This window comes from Pseudophryne corroboree (assembly GCF_028390025.1).
Source record: "Pseudophryne corroboree isolate aPseCor3 chromosome 7 unlocalized genomic scaffold, aPseCor3.hap2 SUPER_7_unloc_10, whole genome shotgun sequence".
NCBI lineage: Eukaryota > Metazoa > Chordata > Amphibia > Anura > Myobatrachidae > Pseudophryne > Pseudophryne corroboree.
The window spans coordinates 313,331-329,463 of NW_026967609.1; the positions used below are offsets into that span (position 1 = coordinate 313,331).

General features: G+C 49.6%; 1 protein-coding gene across 2 annotated transcripts in view; it reads right to left on the reverse strand.

The window, feature by feature from the left end:
* ALS2 (alsin Rho guanine nucleotide exchange factor ALS2) overlaps positions 1 to 16,133 on the reverse strand; it is a 384,700-nt gene that overhangs the window by 260,685 nt on the left and 107,882 nt on the right. The window lies entirely within an intron of this gene.

Genomic DNA, 16,133 nt, shown 5'->3' on the forward strand with positions numbered 1-16,133 from the left:
GCAATTGACTGTTTTGAAGCAGGACAGTGAATCTTCGTAGCGTCCTAGAGAACAAAAAGGGAATCAGATTTCCGGTGATGAGCTGTTCTCTTGACATAAGTCTTCAAAGCTCGAACAACGTCCAAGGACTTTAGAGAAACAGACGTGTCAGACAATACAGGAACCACTATCGGCTGGTTAATGTGAAAAGCCGACACCACCTTAGGCAGAAACTGCGGGCGAGTCCTGAGTACCGCTCGATCCTTGTAAAACACCAGGTAAGGGCTCTTACAGTCTAAGGTCCCCAATTCCGAGACCCGCCGTGCTGAGGCCAAGGCCAATAACATGACAGTCTTCCAAGTCAAAAACTTTAAGTCCACCCGGTGCAAAGGTTCAAACCAGTCTGCTTAGAGAAAAGTTAGAACCACACTGAGATCCCACCGAGCCGTGGGAGGTACAAAGGGTGGCTGAATACGAAGGACGCCTTTTAGGAACGTCTGAACTTCCGGAACTACAGCCAACTGTCTCTGAAAGAAAATAGATAGGGCAGAGATTTTAACCTTAATGGAGCCTAAACGAAGGCCCATATCCACACCAGCTTGCAGGAAGAGCAAGAACCTGCCCAGATGAAACTCTACAGTGGAGTACTGTTGACCTTCACACCAGAAGACATACTTCTTCCAGGTGTGGTGGTAATGCCTAGACATGACCATAGTCTAGATAACCTAGGCGGGAAGCCATATACAGGCTAATATCTCCCTTTCAACTGCTACGCTGTCAAACGTAGCCGCTGTAAGTCTGGATAGACGAATAGACTTTGAAGAAGATCCGTTTGAAGCGGCAGAGGCCAGGGCTCTTCGGGGGACAAGGACAGAAGGTCCGCATACCAGGCCGGCAAAGCCAATCCGGAGTAATGAGAATTGCCTGTGCGCTTTCCCTTTTCAGTCATTTTAAGACCCTGGGAATCGGAGGAATCGGAGGGAACAAATAGATGAACTGGTATACCCACGGCGCAGACAGGGTGTCCACTGCTGCAGCCTGCGGATCCCTGGTTCTGAAGCAGTACCGACGCAGCTTCATGTTGAGTCGAGAAGCCATAATGTCAATAAGCGGGCAGCCCCACCGCTGAACCAACAGCTGAATCACTTGTGGGTTAAGACCCCACTTTCCTGGGTGAGGATCATGTCTGCTGAGGAAATCTGCTTCTCAATTGTCCACTCCCGAGATAAATATGGCCGACATGGCCCTGGCGTTGTGTTCTGCCCAGAGGAGTATCCTGGACACCTCTCACATTGTGGCTCTGCTTTTTGTTCCTCCTTGTGTGTTTATGTACGCCACTACCGTGGCGTTGTAAGATTGGACTTATATGGCCTGACGTTGGAGGAGAGTAGAGTAGAGGCTTGTAGAAGGGCATTGTAAATTGCCCTGAGTTCTAGAATGTTTATGGGAAGAGAGGCCTCCTGAGGTGGCCACCTTCCTGGAAACTGAGCCCCCTGGGTGACAGCTCCCCAACAGCGGAGGCTTGCATCCGTTGTAAAGAGAACACAAGCCTGAGTTCCGTAGCGTCGACCCTCTACCAGGTGGGAGATCTGTAACCACCATAACAGGAAAATCCTTGCTTTTGGAGACAGGTATATCCGCTGATGCATGTGCAGGTGTGAGCCGGACCATTTGTTCAGCAGATCCAGCTGGAAAGGACAGGCATGGAATCATCCGTAGTGGATTGCCACGTATGAGGCTACCATCTTGCCCAAAAGATGGATGCAGAGATGCACCAAGATTTTTGGAGGCATCAGAACGTAGCGCACCATCGATTGAAATATCAAGGCCTTGTCCATAGGAAAGAACACCTTCTGAGACACCGTGTCCAGGATCATCCCCAAGAACTGCTGTCACTGTGATGGTACAAGGTGTGATTTCTGCAGATTGAGAATCCACCCGTGATCTGTAAGAAGCTGTGTAGTCAGGGCGATGCTTTCCAACAACCGAGCGTCGGACACAGCCTTTAAGAGAAGATTGGCCAATTATGGAACGAGGTGTCACCCCCCCCCCCCCCATACGCGGAGTTGTAGCATCATCTCCGCCATCACCTTGGTGAACACCCGTAGTGCCGTGGATAGGCCAAAGGGCAACGCCCGGAACTGGAAGTGATCTTCCTTCAGCGCAAACCTGAGGTAAGCCTGATGAGAAGGACACTTTGCTATGTGAAGGTACGCATCCTTGATATCTAAGGACACCAAGAATTCCCCCTCTTCCAGGCTTCAAATCACCGCTCTGAGGGATCCCATCTTGAATTTGAATACCCTTAGGCACGAATTCAGAGATTTGAGGTTCAAGATCGGCCGTGCCGACCCGTCCGGTTTCGTTACCATGAACAGGCTGGAATAAAAGCCTTGTTTCTGAGTAGAGGGGGAACTGGAACAATGACCTGCATTTGTTGCAGACATTGAATGGCCTCTAGCAAGGTAACCTTGGACACAGGTGAAGCTGGTAAGCCGGACCTGAAGAATCTGTGAGGAGGGAGCTGTTGAAACTCAAACCGGTATGTCTCTCACCCAAGGATCCCGGCAGGATTCCCCCAAAACATGGCTGAAATATTTGAGGTGAACACCTACCTGAACATACGAGACCAGAGCCAACCGTCACGCAGAGCGCTTGGTAGAGGCAGAGCCTGAACTCTGTTCAAGGGAACCAGTGGCCGCTGGTCTACGTGCTTTACCTCGGTTTCCTCGAGCTGCGTTGGAAGCACCTCTGGCTTTGCCCCTAAATCTGGCCACACAAAAGGACTGGAAAGAGGGGCCGGGATAGGAAAATCTGGCCGGAGGAGCCGCTGACGGAAGATAAGTGGATTTACAGGCAGTAGCCTGTGAAATCCACTTGTTCAGTTCCTCACCAAACAAAGCCTCCCCCGTGAAAAAAAGGTTTTCAACGCCCTTTTTGGAATCACCATCCATTGTCGTAGCCACAGAGCCCAGCGCGCCGACACAGCCATAGCTGTAGAGCATGAATTGATAATGCCTATCTCCTTAATACCCTCACTCACGAAGTTAGCCGAATCCTGAATACATTGCAGGAGTGTTAGTAACTCATCTTGAGGCACGGTATCAAAACCTTTGATTGTGTTACTAGACCATTTAACAATGGCTCTTGTGATCCAACCACAAGCAATAGTGGGTCTCGGTGCGACTCCCACCGCAGTGTAAATGGATTTGAGTGTAGTCTCAATTTTACGATCAGTAGGGTCTTTTAAGGAGATAGAACCAGGTACAGGCAGCACAGTCTTATGTGACAGCCTGGACACTGATGTATCCACAATTGTAGGATTCTCCCACACCTTCCTATCCCCAGGTTCTGCCTCTTTATCAGGGATATTCAGGACTTCCCTAATAGAATAGAGAAGGTCTTCCACACCCTGAGACAGAGTACCGTCTCCTTCATCCACCTCAACCTCCCCTTCCTCCAAATTCGGCATGTCATTATCAGACAAACAGACAGAGAGGGGGGGTGTTGCAAATCCCACCACTACATTTCCCTTCAGCACACTAAAACTCCCCTCTCTGTCTGTTTGTCTGTGACCCCTCCCCCTTTCCAGCACCTGAAACATAATTATCTCCAGGAATGATCGAGCATTTACCATTGTTTGTCTGCTTGTGTGCGAAAGGCATTGAATGGGAGCAGCATTTGGAAGGCATGCTGTTCCTTGTAGTGCCAATGGGAGATCCTGGGGGTGGCTCCAGGGTAAGTTAGCTCTCTGTCTGGATGTGTTTTAGTAATAGCCTTTATCATGAGGCCTACTGTGACAAATTACATGGCCCTATGTGGGCACTGCTATTATGTAGTGTTAGGACTGCTGACATCGGAGAAGCCGTGAAGTGGCGCAGTAGCTTAAACATGTGTAAACTAATTCTCTGAATTTCTATTACCAGATATGTTCAGGTATGGTTACAGGTAATTTTTTTTAGTGTGCTGAAGGGAAATGTAGTGTTGGGATTTGCAACACCCCCCCCCCCCCCCTTCCCCTCTGTCAGTTTGTCTGTGACCCGCTCCCCCTTTCCAGCACCTGATACGTAATTATCTCCAGGAATGATCGAGCATTTACCATTGTTTGTCTGCATGTCATTATCAGAGTCATACTGGAGCAAATGGGGTAGTGCGTGTTTCGGGAAAACCAGCAGAGGGATTTGAGAGGCAGGGCTGAGATCAGACATATGAGTCAGAAAATCATCCATAGATTTTTTAAACACTTGTCTTTCGTGCCTGGCAGTAGCCAGTTCGGAGGATATGTTAGACATCATCCCTTTTATTGAATACAGCCAGTCTGGTTCCTGTGTGCTGCTTCCCTGTGAAGGGATACTGCACTGCGCACACAGCAGAGACCCCCCTGTGGAGGAAAACTTTGTGCTACAAGAAATAACTTTCTTGGCAGACATGTTCATGCAGCAGAACACATACACAGGAGCAGTGAACAACACAGAAACCCAGTCTACAGCCTGGATGGAGTAAGACAGCGAGGGAGAGAACCAGCACACCCTGCCTCTATCAGCTAAAGCAGTGCTTGGCAGGCAGAAAACTAGAGCCTTAATAAGGTAACTAGTTTATATATTGTATATATAATATATTGCTCCCCCCCTTCTACAAAACCCCTGGTGTTTTGAGGGTCCTTGGAGGAGCAGCACTTCCCTGCATGCAGCCTGTAATATGATGCAGCAGGAAATGGCGCCTCTGAGCTGCTGGTCCCGCTCTCCAGGAAGCCCCGCCCCTTTAATGGCGCGCGGTCCCTGCATGGATTATACTGGCAATTACTCCAATTTTACAGAAAACGGGGTTAAAAACCCCTTTTCTGAGACAGCGCCAGTGTGGGTATATGCAGCGGGAACCACAGCGCTGAGTGCCCGCCGCGCCCTTATGCTGCCATTGTAACCAGGGACCCCGGTGTCTGTACTCCCCACTCCAGCGTCTTCAGCTCTGTTAGGGGTGGCGGCATGCTGATGGAGTGCGCGCACACCCTGAAACACCACCTCAGGAGCTATGTCCTGTCAGCAGGGATACGGACCATTAACCCTTCAAGAGGTTGGTCCGGTCCCCCCCTCCCCCCCAAAGCCCCACGATGCAGGGAGACTGGTGCTAACCAGCGCTGCCTGAAAATAACAAACTAACAAAGTCTGAAAAAAACTCTCTGGAGCTCCAGAGGATGCACCCGGCTCCTTGGGCACATTTTCTAAACTGAGTATGTGGGAGGGGCATAGAGAGGAGGAGCCAGCACACTGAAGAATTTGAAGTGCCATGGCTCCAATGGACCCCATCTATACCCCATGGTAACTCTTACCATCCCAGTATCTCCTAGGACGTGAGAGAAAGAACCTGTTACTATAAATGAAAGTGTTACACCCTTCCACAGTTGTATTACCCCTGAAGATTATGTCATCACGTCCTATAACTGCCAGTCTCACACTCTGGTCACTATCCCCGCAGACTGCAGATTATGTCATCACGTCCTATAACTGCCAGTCTCACACTCTGGTCACTATCCCCGCACACTGCAGATTATGTCATCACGTCCTATAACTGCTAGTCTCACACTCTGGTCACTATCCCCGCACACTGCAGATTATGTCATCACGTCCTATTACTGCCAGTCTCACACTCTGGTCACTATCCCCGCACACTGCAGATTATGTCATCACGTCCTATTACTGCCAGTCTCACACACTGGTCACTATCCCCGCACACTGCAGATTATGTCATCACGTCCTATAACTGCCAGTCTCACACTCTGGTCACTATCCCCGCACACTGCAGATTATGTCATCACGTCCTATTACTGCCAGTCTCACACTCTGGTCACTATCCCCGCACACTGCAGATTATGTCATCACGTCCTATAACTGCCAGTCTCACACTCTGCTCACTATCCCCGCACACTGCAGATTATGTCATCACGTCCTATTACTGCCAGTCTCACACTCTGCTCACTATCCCCGCACACTGCAGAATATATCATCACGTCCTATTACTGCCAGTCTCACACTCTGGTCACTATCCCCGCACACTGCAGATTATGTCATCACGTCCTATTACTGCCAGTCTCACACTCTGGTCACTATCCCCGCACACTGCAGATTATGTCATCACGTCCTATAACTGCCAGTCTCACACTCTGCTCATTATCCCCGCACACTGCAGATTATGTCATCACGTCCTATTACTGCCAGTCTCACACTCTGGTCACTATCCCCGCACACTGCAGATTATGTCATCACGTCCTATTACTGCCAGTCTCACACTCTGGTCACTATCCCCGCACACTGCAGATTATGTCATCACGTCCTATAACTGCCAGTCTCACACTCTGCTCACTATCCCCGCACACTGCAGAATATATCATCACGTCCTATAACTGCCAGTCTCACACTCTGCTCACTATCCCCGCACACTGCAGAATATATCATCACGTCCTATTACTGCCAGTCTCACACTCTGGTCACTATCCCCGCACACTGCAGATTATGTCATCACGTCCTATTACTGCCAGTCTCACACTCTGGTCACTATCCCCGCACACTGCAGATTATGTCATCACGTCCTATAACTGCCAGTCTCACACTCTGCTCACTATCCCCGCACACTGCAGAATATATCATCACGTCCTATTACTGCCAGTCTCACACTCTGGTCACTATCCCCGCACACTGCAGATTATGTCATCACGTCCTATTACTGCCAGTCTCACACTCTGGTCACTATCCCCGCACACTGCAGATTATGTCATCACGTCCTATAACTGCCAGTCTCACACTCTGCTCACTATCCCCGCACACTGCAGATTATGTCATCACGTCCTATTACTGCCAGTCTCACACTCTGCTCACTATCCCCGCACACTGCAGATTATGTCATCACCTCCTATTACTGCCAGTCTCACACTCTGGTCACTATCCCCGCACACTGCAGATTATGTCATCACCTCCTATTACTGCCAGTCTCACACTCTGGTCACTATCCCCGCACACTGCAGATTATGTCATCACGTCCTATTACTGCCAGTCTCACACTCTGGTCACTATCCCCGCACACTGCAGATTATGTCATCACGTCCTATTACTGCCAGTCTCACACTCTGGTCACTATCCCCGCACACTGCAGATTATGTCATCACGTCCTATTACTGCCAGTCTCACACTCTGGTCACTATCCCTGCACACTGCAGATTATGTCATCACGTCCTATTACTGCCAGTCTCACACTCTGGTCACTATCCCCGCACACTGCAGATTATGTCATCACATCCTATTACTGCCACTCTCACACTCTGGTCACTATCCCCGCACACTGCAGATTATGTCATCACGTCCTATTACTGCCAGTCTCACACTCTGGTCACTATCCCCGCACACTGCAGATTATGTCATCACGTCCTATTACTGCCAGTCTCACACTCTGGTCACTATCCCCGCACACTGCAGATTATGTCATCATGTCCTATTACTGCCAGTCTCACACTCTGGTCACTATCCCCGCACACTGCAGATTATGTCATCACATCCTATTACTGCCACTCTCACACTCTGGTCACTATCCCCGCACACTGCAGATTATGTCATCACGTCCTATTACTGCCACTGTCACACTCTGGTCACTATCCCCGCACACTGCAAATTATGTCATCACGTCCTATTACTGCCAGTCTCACACTGCTCACTATCCCCGCACACTGCAGATTATGTCATCACGTAATATTACTGCCAGTCTCACACTCTGGTCACTATCCCCGCACACTGCAGATTATGTCATCACGTCCTATTACTGCCAGTCTCACACTCTGGTCACTATCCCCGCACACTGCAGATTATGTCATCATGTCCTATTACTGCCAGTCTCACACTCTGGTCACTATCCCCGCACACTGCAGATTATGTCATCACGTCCTATTACTGCCAGTCTCTCACACTGGTCACTATCCCCGCACACTGCAGATTATGTCATCATGTCCTATTACTGCCAGTCTCACACTCTGGTCACTATCCCCGCACACTGCAGATTATGTCATCACGTCCTATTGCTGCCACTCTCACACTCTGCTCACTATCCCCGCACACTGCAGATTATGTCATCATGTCCTATTACTGCCAGTCTCACACTCTGGTCACTATCCCCGCACACTGCAGATTATGTCATCACGTCCTATTACTGCCAGTCTCACACTCTGGTCACTATCCCCGCACACTGCAGATTATGTCATCACGTAATATTACTGCCAGTCTCACACTCTGGTCACTATCCCCCCACACTGCAGATATCATCACGTCCTATTACTGCCACTGTCACACTCTGGTCACTATCCCCGCACACTGCAAATTATGTCATCACGTCCTATTACTGCCACTGTCACACTCTGGTCACTATCCCCGCACACTGCAAATTATGTCATCACGTCCTATTACTGCCAGTCTCACACTGCTCACTATCCCCGCACACTGCAGATTATGTCATCACGTAATATTACTGCCAGTCTCACACTCTGGTCACTATCCCCGCACAATGCAGATTATGTCATCACATCCTATAACTACCAGTCTCACACTCTGGTCACTATCCCCGCACACTGCAGATTATGTCATCACGTCCTATTACTGCCAGTCTCACACTCTGGTCACTATCCCCGCACACTGCAGATTAAGTCATCACGTCCTATTACTGCCAGTCTCACACTCTGGTCACTTTACCCGCACACTGCAGATTATGTCATCACGTCCTATTACTGCCACACTCTGGTCACTATCCCCGCACATTGCAAATTATGTCATCACGTCCTATTACTGCCACTCTCACACTCTGGTCACTATCCCCGCACACTGCAGATTATGTCATCACGTCCTATTACTGCCAGTCTCACACTCTGGTCACTATCCCCGCACACTGCAGATTATGTCATCACGTCCTATTACTGCCAGTCTCACACTCTGGTCACTATCCCCGCACACTGCAGATTACGTCATCCCGTCCTATTACTGCCACCAGTCTCACATTCTGGTTACTCTCCCCGCACAATGCAGATTATGTCATCACGTCTTATTACTGCCAGTCTCACACTCTGGTCACTATCCCAGCACACTGCAGATTATGTCATCACGTCCTATTACTGCCAGTCTCACACTCTGGTCACTATCCCCGCACACTGCAGATTATGTCATCACGTCCTATTACTGCCAGTCTCACACTCTGGTCACTATCCCCGCACACTGCAGATTATGTCATCACATCCTATTACTGCCAGTCTCACACTCTGGTCACTATCCCCGCACACTGCAGATTATGTCATCACGTCCTATTACTGCCAGTCTCACACTCTGCTCACTATCCCCGCACACTGCAGATTATGTCATCACGTCCTATTACTGCCAGCCTCACACTCTGGTCACTATCCCCGCACACTGCAGATTATGTCATCATGTCCTATTACTGCCAGTCTCACACTCTGGTCACTATCCCCGCACACTGCAGATTATGTCATCACGTCCTATTACTGCCAGTCTCACACTCTGGTCACTATCCCCGCACACTGCAGATTATGTCATCATGTCCTATTACTGCCACTGTCACACTCTGGTCACTATCCCCGCACACTGCAGATTATGTCATCACGTCCTATTACTGCCAGTCTCACACTCTTCTCACTATCCCCGCACACTGCAGATTATATCATCACGTCCTATTACTGCCAGTCTCACACTCTGGTCACTATCCCCGCACACTGCAGATTATGTCATCACGTCCTATTACTGCCACTCTCATACTCTGGTCACTATCCCCGCACACTGCAGATTATGTCATCACGTCCTATTACTGCCAGTCTCACACTCTGGTCACTATCCCCGCACACTGCAGATTATGTCATCACGTCCTATTACTGCCAGTCTCACACTCTGGTCACTATCCCCGCACACTGCAGATTATGTCATCACGTCCTATTACTGCCAGTCTCACACTCTGGTCACTATCCCCGCACACTGCAGATTATGTCATCACGTCCTATTACTGCCACTGTCACACTCTGGTCACTATCCCCGCACACTGCAGATTATGTCATCACGTCCTATTACTGCCAGTCTCACACTCTGGTCACTATCCCCCCACACTGCAGATTATGTCATCACGTCCTATTACTGCCAGTCTCACACTCTGGTCACTATCCCCGCACACTGCAGATTATGTCATCACATCCTATTACTGCCAGTCTCTCACACTAGTCACTATCCCCGCACACTGCAGATTATGTCATCACGTCCTATTACTGCCACTGTCACACTCTGGTCACTATCCCCGCACACTGCAGATTATGTCATCACGTCCTATTACTGCCACTGTCACACTCTGGTTACTATCCCCGCACACTGCAGATTATGTCATCACGTCCTATTACTGCCAGTCTCACACTCTGGTCACTATCCCCCCACACTGCAGATTATGTCATCACGTCCAATTACTGCCACTGTCACACTCTGGTCACTCTCCCCCCACACTGCAGATTATGTCATCACGTCCTATTACTGCCAGTCTCACACTGGTCACTATCCCCGCACACTGCAGATTATGTCATCACGTCCTATTACTGCCAGTCTCACACTCTGGTCACTATCCCCGCACACTGCAGATTATGTCATCACATCCTATTACTGCCAGTCTCTCACACTGGTCACTATCCCCGCACACTGCAGATTATGTCATCATGTCCTATTGCTGCCACTCTCACACTCTGGTCACTATCCCCGCACACTGCAGATTATGTCATCACGTCCTATTACTGCCAGTCTCACACACTGGTCACTATCCCCCCACACTGCAGATTATGTCATCACGTCCTATTACTGCCAGTCTCACACTCTGGTCACTATCCCCGCACACTGCAGATTATGTCATCACGTCCTATTACTGCCAGTCTCACACTCTGGTCACTATCCCCGCACACTGCAGATTATGTCATCACGTCCTATTACTGCCAGTCTCACACTCTGGTCACTATCCCCGCACACTGCAGATTATGTCATCACGTCCTATTACTGCCAGTCTCACACTCTGGTCACTATCCCCGCACACTGCAGATTATGTCATCACGTCCTATTACTGCCAGTCTCACACACTGGTCACTATCCCCCCACACTGCAGATTATGTCATCACGTCCTATTACTGCCACTGTCACACTCTGGTCACTATCCCCGCACACTGCAGATTATGTCATCACGTCCTATTACTGCCAGTCTCTCACACTGGTCACTATCCCCGCACACTGCAGATTATGTCATCACGTCCTTTTACTGCCAGTCTCACACTCTGGTCACTATCCCCGCACACTGCAGATTATGTCATCATGTCCTATTACTGCCAGTCTCACACTCTGGTCACTATCCCCCCACACTGCAGATTATGTCATCACATCCTATTACTGCCAGTCTCTCACACTGGTCACTATCCCCGCACACTGCAGATTATGTCATCACGTCCTATTACTGCCAGTCTCACACTCTGGTCACTATCCCCGCACACTGCAGATTATATCATCACGTCCTATTACTGCCAGTCTCACACTCTGGTCACTATCCCCGCACATTGCAGATTATGTCATTACGTCCTATTACTGCCAGTCTCACACTCTGGTCACTATCCCCGCACACTGCAGATTATGTCATCACGTCCTATTACTGCCAGTCTCTCACACTCTGGTCACTATCCCCGCACACTGCAGATTATATCATTACGTCATATTACTGCCACTCTCACACTCTGGTCACTATCCCCGCACACTGCAGATTATATCATCACGTCCTATTACTGCCAGTCTCACACTCTGGTCACTATCCCCGCACACTGCAGATTATGTCATCACGTCCTATTACTGCCAGTCTCACACTCTGGTCACTATCCCCGCACACTGCAGATTGTCATCACGTCCTATTACTGCCAGTCTCTCACACTCTGGTCACTATCCCCGCACACTGCAGATTATGTCATCACGTCCTATTACTGCCAGTCTCACACTCTGGTCACTATCCCCGCACACTGCAGATTATGTCATCACGTCCTATTACTGCCAGTCTCACACTCTGGTCACTATCCCCGCACACTGCAGATTATGTCATCACGTCCTATTACTGCCACTGTCACACTCTGGTCACTATCCCCGCACACTGCAGATTATGTCATCACGTCCTATTACTGCCAGTCTCTCACTCTGGTCACTATCCCCGCACACTGCAGATTATGTCATCACGTCCTATTACTGCCAGTCTCTCACACTCTGGTCACTATCCCCGCACACTGCAGATTATGTCATCACGTCCTATTACTGCCAGTCTCTCACACTTTGGTCACTATCCCCGCACACTGCAGATTATATCATCACGTCCTATTACTGCCAGTCTCACACTCTGGTCACTATCCCCGCACACTGCAGATTATGTCATCACGTCCTATTACTGCCAGTCTCTCACACTCTGGTCACTATCCCCGCACACTGCAGATTATATCATCACGTCCTATTACTGCCAGTCTCACACTCTGGTCACTATCCCCGCACACTGCAGATATCATCACGTCCTATTACTGCCACTGTCACACTCTGGTCACTATCCCCGCACACTGCAGATTATGTCATCACGTCCTATTACTGCCAGTCTCTCACACTCTGGTCACTATCCCCGCACACTGCAGATTATGTCATCACGTCCTATTACTGCCAGTCTCACACTCTGGTCACTATCCCCGCACACTGCAGATTAAGTCATCACGTCCTATTACTGCCAGTCTCTCACACTCTGGTCACTATCCCCGCACACTGCAGATTATGTCATCACGTCCTATTACTGCCAGTCTCACACTCTGGTCACTATCCCCGCACACTGCAGATTATGTCATCACGTCCTATTACTGCCAGTCTCGCACTCTGGTCACTATCCCCCCACACTGCAGATTATGTCATCACGTCCTATTACTGCCAGTCTCACACTCTGGTCACTATCCCCGCACACTGCAGATTATGTCATCACGTCCTATTACTGCCAGTCTCACACTCTGGTCACTATCCCCCCACACTGCAGATTATGTCATCACGTCCTATTACTGCCACTGTCACACTCTGGTCACTATCCCCGCACACTGCAGATTATGTCATCACGTCCTATTACTGCCAGTCTCACACTCTGGTCACTATCCCCGCACACTGCAGATTATGTCATCACGTCCTATTACTGCCAGTCTCTCACACTCTGGTCACTATCCCCGCACACTGCAGATTATATCATTACGTCATATTACTGCCACTCTCACACTCTGGTCACTATCCCCGCACACTGCAGATTATGTCATCACGTCCTATTACTGCCAGTCTCACACTCTGGTCACTATCCCCGCACACTGCAGATTATGTCATCACGTCCTATTACTGCCAGTCTCACACTCTGGTCACTATCCCCGCACACTGCAGATTGTCATCACGTCCTATTACTGCCAGTCTCTCACACTCTGGTCACTATCCCCGCACACTGCAGATTATGTCATCACGTCCTATTACTGCCAGTCTCACACTCTGGTCACTATCCCCGCACACTGCAGATTATGTCATCACGTCCTATTACTGCCAGTCTCACACTCTGGTCACTATCCCCCCACACTGCAGATTATGTCATCACATCCTATTACTGCCAGTCTCACACTCTGGTCACTATCCCCGCACACTGCAGATATCATCACGTCCTATTACTGCCACTGTCACACTCTGGTCACTATCCCCGCACACTGCAGATTATATCATCACGTCCTATTACTGCCAGTCTCACACTCTGGTCACTATCCCCCCACACTGCAGATTATGTCATCACGTCCTATTACTGCCAGTCTCACACTGGTCACTATCCCCGCACACTGCAGATTATGTCATCACGTCCTATTACTGCCAGTCTCACACTCTGGTCACTATCCCCGCACACTGCAGATTATGTCATCACATCCTATTACTGCCAGTCTCTCACACTGGTCACTATCCCCGCACACTGCAGATTATGTCATCATGTCCTATTGCTGCCACTCTCACACTCTGGTCACTATCCCCGCACACTGCAGATTATGTCATCACGTCCTATTACTGCCAGTCTCACACACTGGTCACTATCCCCCCACACTGCAGATTATGTCATCACGTCCTATTACTGCCAGTCTCACACTCTGGTCACTATCCCCGCACACTGCAGATTATGTCATCACGTCCTATTACTGCCAGTCTCACACTCTGGTCACTATCCCCGCACACTGCAGATTATGTCATCACGTCCTATTACTGCCAGTCTCACACTCTGGTCACTATCCCCGCACACTGCAGATTATGTCATCACGTCCTATTACTGCCAGTCTCACACTCTGGTCACTATCCCCGCACACTGCAGATTATGTCATCACGTCCTATTACTGCCAGTCTCACACTCTGGTCACTATCCCCGCACACTGCAGATTATGTCATCACATCCTATTACTGCCACTCTCACACTCTGGTCACTATCCCCGCACACTGCAGATTATGTCATCACGTCCTATTACTGCCAGTCTCGCACTCTGGTCACTATCCCCCCACACTGCAGATTATGTCATCACGTCCTATTACTGCCAGTCTCACACTCTGGTCACTATCCCCGCACACTGCAGATTATGTCATCACGTCCTATTACTGCCAGTCTCACACTCTGGTCACTATCCCCCCACACTGCAGATTATGTCATCACGTCCTATTACTGCCACTGTCACACTCTGGTCACTATCCCCGCACACTGCAGATTATGTCATCACGTCCTATTACTGCCAGTCTCACACTCTGGTCACTATCCCCGCACACTGCAGATTATGTCATCACGTCCTATTACTGCCAGTCTCTCACACTCTGGTCACTATCCCCGCACACTGCAGATTATATCATTACGTCATATTACTGCCACTCTCACACTCTGGTCACTATCCCCGCACACTGCAGATTATGTCATCACGTCCTATTACTGCCAGTCTCACACTCTGGTCACTATCCCCGCACACTGCAGATTATGTCATCACGTCCTATTACTGCCAGTCTCACACTCTGGTCACTATCCCCGCACACTGCAGATTGTCATCACGTCCTATTACTGCCAGTCTCTCACACTCTGGTCACTATCCCCGCACACTGCAGATTATGTCATCACGTCCTATTACTGCCAGTCTCACACTCTGGTCACTATCCCCGCACACTGCAGATTATGTCATCACGTCCTATTACTGCCAGTCTCACACTCTGGTCACTATCCCCCCACACTGCAGATTATGTCATCACATCCTATTACTGCCAGTCTCACACTCTGGTCACTATCCCCGCACACTGCAGATATCATCACGTCCTATTACTGCCACTGTCACACTCTGGTCACTATCCCCGCACACTGCAGATTATGTCATCACGTCCTATTACTGCCAGTCTCTCACTCTGGTCACTATCCCCGCACACTGCAGATTATGTCATCACGTCCTATTACTGCCAGTCTCTCACACTCTGGTCACTATCCCCGCACACTGCAGATTATGTCATCACGTCCTATTACTGCCAGTCTCTCACACTCTGGTCACTATCCCCGCACACTGCAGATTATATCATCACGTCCTATTACTGCCACTGTCACACTCTGGTCACTATCCCCGCACACTGCAGATTATGTCATCACGTCCTATTACTGCCAGTCTCTCACACTCTGGTCACTATCCCCGCACACTGCAGATTATGTCATCACGTCCTATTACTGCCAGTCTCTCACACTCTGGTCACTATCCCCGCACACTGCAGATTATGTCATCACGTCCTATTACTGCCAGTCTCACACTCTGGTCACTATCCCCGCACACTGCAGATTAAGTCATCACGTACTATTACTGCCAGTCTCTCACACTCTGGTCACTATCCCCGCACACTGCAGATTATGTCATCACGTCCTATTACTGCCAGTCTCACACTCTGGTCACTATCCCCGCACACTGCAGATTATGTCATCACGTCCTATTACTGCCAGTCTCACACTCTGGTCACTATCCCCGCACACTGCAGATTATGTCATCACGTCCTATTACTGCCACTGTCACACTCTGGTCACTA